Source organism: Coregonus lavaretus (genome assembly GCF_964263955.1).
Source record: "Coregonus lavaretus genome assembly, contig: HAP1_SCAFFOLD_2050, whole genome shotgun sequence".
NCBI lineage: Eukaryota > Metazoa > Chordata > Actinopteri > Salmoniformes > Salmonidae > Coregonus > Coregonus lavaretus.
Window position 1 is genome coordinate 15,780 of NW_028157653.1, and position 7,130 is coordinate 22,909.

Here is a 7,130-nt window from a genome sequence, read left to right on the forward strand (position 1 = left end):
CGTTGTTGTTCACTAGTTTACTCCAATTAGGGAAGGGATGGTGGGGTTGGAAAGTAATAAAGGGGAATATATTTTTTTAAAGGATATGTATGTACAGTGGGGAAAAAAAGTATTTAGTCAGCCACCAGTTGTGCAAGTTCTCCCACTTAAAAAGATGAGAGAGGCCTGTAATTTTCATCATAGGTACACGTCAACTATGACAGACAAATTGAGGAGAAAAAATCCAGAAAATCACATTGTAGGATTTTTAATGAATTTATTTGCAAATTATGGTGGAAAATAAGTATTTGGTCACCTACAAACAAGCAAGATTTCTGGCTCTCACAGACCTGTAACTTCTTCTTTAAGAGGCTCCTCTGTCCTCCACTCGTTACCTGTATTAATGGCACCTGTTTGAACTTGTTATCAGTATAAAAGACACCTGTCCACAACCTCAAACAGTCACACTCCAAACTCCACTATGGCCAAGACCAAAGAGCTGTCAAAGGACACCAGAAACAAAATTGTAGACCTGCACCAGGCTGTGAAGACTGAATCTGCAATAGGTAAGCAGCTTGGTTTGAAGAAATCAACTGTGGGAGCAATTATTAGGAAATGGAAGACATACAAGACCACTGATAATCTCCCTCGATCTGGGGCTCCACGCAAGATCTCACCCCGTGGGGTCAAAATGATCACAAGAACGGTGAGCAAAAATCCCAGAACCACACGGGGGGACCTAGTGAATGACCTGCAGAGAGCTGGGACCAAAGTCACAAAGCCTACCATCAGTAACACATTACGCCGCCAGGGACTCAAATCCTGCAGTGCCAGACGTGTCCCCCTGCTTAAGCCAGTACATGTCCAGGCCCGTCTGAAGTTTGCTAGAGTGCATTTGGATGATCCAGAAGAGGATTGGGAGAATGTCATATGGTCAGATGAAACCAAAATAGAACTTTTTGGTAAAAACTCAACTCGTCGTATTTGGAGGACAAAGAATGCTGAGTTGCATCCAAAGAACACCATACCTACTGTGAAGCATGGGGGTGGAAACATCATGCTTTGGGGCTGTTTTTCTGCAAAGGGACCAGGACGACTGATCCGTGTAAAGGAAAGAATGAATGAGGCCATGTATCGTGAGATTTTGAGTGAAAACCTCCTTCCATCAGCAAGGGCATTGAAGATGAAACATGGCTGGGTCTTTCAGCATGACAATGATCCCAAACACACCGCCCGGGCAACGAAGGAGTGGCTTCGTAAGAAGGTTCTGGAGTGGCCTAGCCAGTCTCCAGATCTCAACCCCATAGAACATCTTTGGATGGAGTTGAAAGTCCGTGTTGCCCAGCGACAGCCCCAAAACATCACTGCTCTAGAGGAGATCTGCATGGAAGAATGGGCCAAAATACCAGCAACAGTGTGTGAAAACCTTGTGAAGACTTACAGAAAACGTTTGACCTGTGTCATTGCCAACAAAGGGTATATAACAAAGTATTGAGAAACTTTTGTTATTGACCAAATACTTATTTTCCACCATAATTTGCAAATAAATTCATTAAAAATCCTACAATGTGATTTTCTGGATTTTTCCCCCTCATTTTGTCTGTCATAGTGGACGTGTACCTATGATAAAAATTACAGGCCTCTCTCATCTTTTGAAGTGGGAGAACTTGCACAATTGGTGGCTGACTAAATACTTTTTTTCCCCACTGTCTGTGTATGTATGTATGTGTATATATGTATGTGTATGTATATATATATATATATATATATATATATATATATATATATATATATTTATATTTGTGAGAAGAAAAAAAACATATGGGGGATTGGAAGTAATGCAGACAATTACATTGATGGAAGTTACAATCTATCTGCAATATTAAAGCTGATCTACCCCCCAAAGCAATATAATAATAATAATAATAATAATAATAATAATAATAATAATGTATCTCCCCTGGTTTAACCTGGAACTCTTATCTCTCTCAACTCTACATTAATAATGTATCTCCCCTGGTGCCAAGAGTGTACAAAGCTGTCATCAAGGCAAAGGTTGGCTATTTGAAGAATCTCAAAATATAAAATATGTTTTGATTTGTTTAACACTTTTTTTTTGGTTATTACATGATTCCATGTGTGTTATTTCCTAGTTTTGACGTCTTCACTATTTATTCTACAATGTAGAAAATAGTAAAAAAATAAAGAAAAACCCTTGAATGAGTCGGTGTTGTAAAACATTTGACCGGTAGTGTATGACTCTTAGAGCAGAGCTGCCAAGACCTCTTCCTGGAGATCTGCCGTCCTGGGGGTTTTCAGTCCAACACCCTTCCTGGAGATCTGCCGTCCTGGGGGTTTTCAGTCCAACACCCTTCCTGGAGATCTACCGTCCTGGGGGTTTTCAGTCCAACACCCTTCCTGGAGATCTGCCGTCCTGGGGGTTTTCAGTCCAACACCCTTCCTGGAGATCTGCCGTCCTGGGGGTTTTCAGTCCAACACTAATTTAACACACCTGATTTGAATCAACAGAATAAGACTATATGCTGCTTGAATCAACATAATAAGACTATATGCTGCTTGAATCAACATAATAAGACTATATGCTGCTTGAATCAACAGAATAAGACTATATGCTGCTTGAATCAACAGAATAAGACTATATGCTGCTTGAATCAACAGAATAAGACTATGTGCTGTTTGAATCAACAGAATAAGACTATATGCTGCTTGAATCAACAGAATAAGACTATATGCTGTTTGAATCAACAGAATAAGACTATATGCTGCTTGAATCAACATAATAAGACTATATGCTGCTTGAATCAACATAATAAGACTATGTGCTGTTTGAATCAACAGAATAAGACTATATGCTGCTTGAATCAACAGAATAAGACTATATTCTGCTTGAATCAACATAATAAGACTATGTACTGCTTGAATCAGCAGTGTGTGTGTGGTATATAACTTTAATAAACGTTTTTATATACGACTGTGGTTCTTGTGTTTGTATCAGTATGTTCATAGAGTTCATACATTAACTTTACAGTTCAACCTAGGTTATAGGTCATAGGTCATAGGATCACCACCTCAAGCTGAACCCTGGCAAGACGGAGCTGCTCTTCCTCCCGGGGAAGGACTGCCCGTTCCATGATCTCGCCATCACGGTTGACAACTCCGTTGTGTCCTCCTCCCAGAGTGCGAAGAGCCTTGGCGTGACCCTGGACAACACCCTGTCGTTCTCCGCTAACATCAAGGCGGTGACCCGATCCTGCAGGTTCATGCTCTACAACATTCGGAGAGTACGACCCTGCCTTACACAGGAAGCGGCACAGGTCCTAATCCAGGCACTTGTCATCTCCCGTCTGGATTACTGCAACTCGCTGTTGGCTGGGCTCCCTGCCTGTGCCATTAAACCCCTACAACTCATCCAGAATGCCGCAGCCCGTCTGGTGTTCAACCTTCCCAAGTTCTCTCACGTCACCCCCCTCCTCCGCACACTCCACTGGCTTCCAGTTGAAGCTCGCATCCGTTACAAGACCATGGTGCTTGCCTATGGAGCAGTGAGGGGAACGGCACCTCCGTACCTTCAGGCTCTGATCAGTCCCTACACCCAAACGAGGGCATTGCGTTCATCCACCTCTGGCCTGCTGGCTCCCCTTCCTCTGCGGAAGCACAGTTCCCGCTCAGCCCAGTCAAAACTGTTCGCTGCTCTGGCACCCCAATGGTGGAACAAGCTCCCTCACGACGCCAGGACAGCGGAGTCACTCACCACCTTCCGGAGACATTTGAAACCCCACCTCTTTAAGGAATACCTGGGATAGGATGAAGTAATCCTTCTAGCCCCCCCCCCCCCCCCCCTAAAGCTATAGGGTGAATGCACCAATTTGTAAGTCGCTCTGGATAAGAGCGTCTGCTAAATGACTTAAATGTAAATGTAATGTAAATGTTATAGGTCATAGGTTATAGGTTATAGGTTATATTTATTTACATTTATTTACATTTATTTAATTTTTATTTATTTAGAAGAGGCATAATGTATTATCTATATTTGTATAATATCTATATCTTTATAATATATTAATAATAAACATTATCTGTATATCTATATAATCTTTATAATATATTGCAATAATAAACATCTGCATAATATCTATATAATCTTTATAATATATTGTAATAATAAACATTATCTGTATTATATCTATATAATCTTTATAATATATTGTAATAATAAACATCTGTATTATATCGATATAATCTTTATAATATATTGCAATAATAAACATCTGTATAATATCTATATAATCTTTATAATATATTGTAATAATAAACATCTGTATTATATCTAAATAATCTTTATAATATATTGCAATAATAAACATCTGTATAATATCTATATAATCTTTATAATATATTGTAATAATAAACATTATCTGTATTATATCTACAGTGGGGAAAAAAGTATTTAGTCAGCCACCAATTGTGCAAGTTCTCCCACTTAAAAAGATGAGAGAGGCCTGTAATTTTCACCATAGGTACGCGTCAACTATGACAGACAAAATTAGGAAAAAAAATCCAGAAAATCACATTGTAGGATTTTTTATGAATTTATTTGCAAATTACGGTGGAAAATAAGTATTTGGTCAATAACAAAAGTTTCTCAATACTTTGTTATATACCCTTTGTTGGCAATGACACAGGTCAAACGTTTTCTGTAAGTCTTCACAAGGTTTTCACACACTGTTGCTGGTATTTTGGCCCATTCCTCCATGCAGATCTCCTCTAGAGCAGTGATGTTTTGGGGCTGTCGCTGGGCAACACGGACTTTCAACTCCCTCCAAAGATGTTCTATGGGGTTGAGATCTGGAGACTGGCTAGGCCACTCCACGACCTTGAAATGCTTCTTACGAAGCCACTCCTTCGTTGCCCGGGCGGTGTGTTTGGGATCATTGTCATGCTGAAAGACCCAGCCACGTTTCATCTTCAATGCCCTTGCTGATGGAAGGAGGTTTTCACTCAAAATCTCACGATACATGGCCCCATTCATTCTTTCCTTTACACGGATCAGTCGTCCTGGTCCCTTTGCAGAAAAACAGCCCCAAAGCATGATGTTTCCACCCCCATGCTTCACAGTAGGTATGGTGTTCTTTGGATGCAACTCAGCATTCTTTGTCCTCCAAACACGACGAGTTGAGTTTTTACCAAAAAGTTATATTTTGGTTTCATCTGACCATATGACATTCTCCCAATCCTCTTCTGGATCATCCAAATGCACTCTAGCAAACTTCAGACGGGCCTGGACATGTACTGGCTTAAGCAGGGGGACACGTCTGGCACTGCAGGATTTGAGTCCCTGGCGGCGTAGTGTGTTACTGATGGTAGGCTTTGTTACTTTGGTCCCAGCTCTCTGCAGGTCATTCACTAGGTACCCCGTGTGGTTCTGGGATTTTTGCTCACCGTTCTTGTGATCATTTTGACCCCACGGGGTGAGAGCTTGCGTGGAGCCCCAGATCGAGGGAGATTATCAGTGGTCTTGTATGTCTTCCATTTCCTAATAATTGCTCCCACAGTTGATTCCTTCAAACCAAGCTGCTTACCTATTGCAGATTCAGTCTTCCCAGCCTGGTGCAGGTCTACAATTTTGTTTCTGGTGTCCTTTGACAACTCTTTGGTCTTGGCCATAGTGGAGTTTGGAGTGTGACTGTTTGAGGTTGTGGACAGGTGTCTTTTATACTGATAACAAGTTCAAACAGGTGCCATTAATACAGGTAACGAGTGGAGGACAGAGGAGCCTCTTAAAGAAGAAGTTACAGGTCTGTGAGAGCCAGAAATCTTGCTTGTTTGTAGGTGACCAAATCCTAATTTCCACCATAATTTGCAAATAAATTCATTAAAAATCCTACAATGTGATTTTCCTGATTTTTTTTTCTTTTTTTCTTTTCTTATGATGAAAATTACAGGCCTCTCTCATCTTTTTAAGTGGGAGAACTTGCACAATTGGTGGCTGACTAAATACTTTTTTTCCCCACTGTATATAATCTTTATAATATATTGTAATAATAAACATCTGTATAATATGTATATAATCTTTATAATATATTGCAATAATAACCATCTGTATAATATCTATATATTCTTTATAATATATTGTAATAATAAACATCTGTATAATATCTATATAATCTTTATAATATATTGCAATAATAAACATCTGTATAATATCTATATAATCTTTATAATATATTGCAATAATAACCATCTGTATAATATCTATATATTCTTTATAATATATTGTAATAATAAACATCTGTATAATATCTATATAATCTTTATAATATATTGCAATAATAAACATCTGTATAATATCTATATAATCTTTATAATATATTGCAATAATAAACATCTGTATAATATCTATATAATCTTTATAATATATTGCAATAATAAACATCTGTATTATATCTATATAATCTTTATAATATATTGTAATAATAAACATTATCTGTATTATATCTATATAATCTTTATAATATATTGCAATAATAAACATCTGTATAATATCTATATATACTTTATAATATATTGTAATAATAAACATCTGTATAATATCTATATAATCTTTATAATATATTGCAATAATATCTGTTATGTTTGTTATTTTAAATAATGACAAACCGGGTCGTAGGTGGAATTACTTTTAATACACAGATCCTTCAGCTAGCGATCTCCTTGTGTAGCCATGCAAGGCATACTTCAACTTCCCCCCCCTTGCATAGCCTGCTGGGTAACGTAGTCTTTGTGTTATTAACACATAACAACACATCTTCCTTCCTTTAAAAGAAAACTACTTTTTCTCTGTAACTAAACATGTCACATCACATTTGTTTACTCAACCTGCATAACATGCAATTTTCAATAACACATTTTTTCCCCCATTTTTGTCCCCTCAACTAAATGCAGTCTCTGTCCAACAATACTCTATTGTTGCTCTATTTCTTTTCACATAAAAACATCCAATCCAGGTGCCCCTTTAAAAAAAAATTAAAAAAAAATAATAATAGCAATTCTCAATAAGCCTTTCAGGGGCTCTGACGGTCCTTTTTGGTCGTTCTGCTGAAGTGCTTTCTGAAGCAGTTGGACAGCGTTCA